The sequence below is a fragment of the Penaeus monodon genome, chromosome 30 (assembly GCF_015228065.2).
Source record: "Penaeus monodon isolate SGIC_2016 chromosome 30, NSTDA_Pmon_1, whole genome shotgun sequence".
Taxonomy (NCBI): domain Eukaryota; kingdom Metazoa; phylum Arthropoda; class Malacostraca; order Decapoda; family Penaeidae; genus Penaeus; species Penaeus monodon.
Window position 1 is genome coordinate 27,083,324 of NC_051415.1, and position 226 is coordinate 27,083,549.

Below are 226 nucleotides of genomic sequence, written 5' to 3' on the forward strand. Positions count from 1 at the left end.
AAAAATCATGAATTAATGAACGGTTGACCGAGGTTAGTTAACTGCATTCTAATTAAAAGTTAAAATCGAAGTCTTTCAATGAACGGCATTCCATCATTGCCACTGTTGACTTCGTGAATTCACAAAAAAATGGCAAGTCATTTTGTCATTATGATTTCTGACGTGACTTCAGTGACAACTTGAGTAACAAGTGAGAGTAACAAGGAAAAGATGAGAAGTGAATAAA

General features: G+C 34.1%; 1 protein-coding gene across 1 annotated transcript in view; it reads left to right on the forward strand.

Moving 5' to 3' along the window:
• Positions 1-226, forward strand: part of LOC119592680 — a gene marked incomplete in the record, with an annotated part of 30,258 nt that overhangs the window by 1,773 nt on the left and 28,259 nt on the right.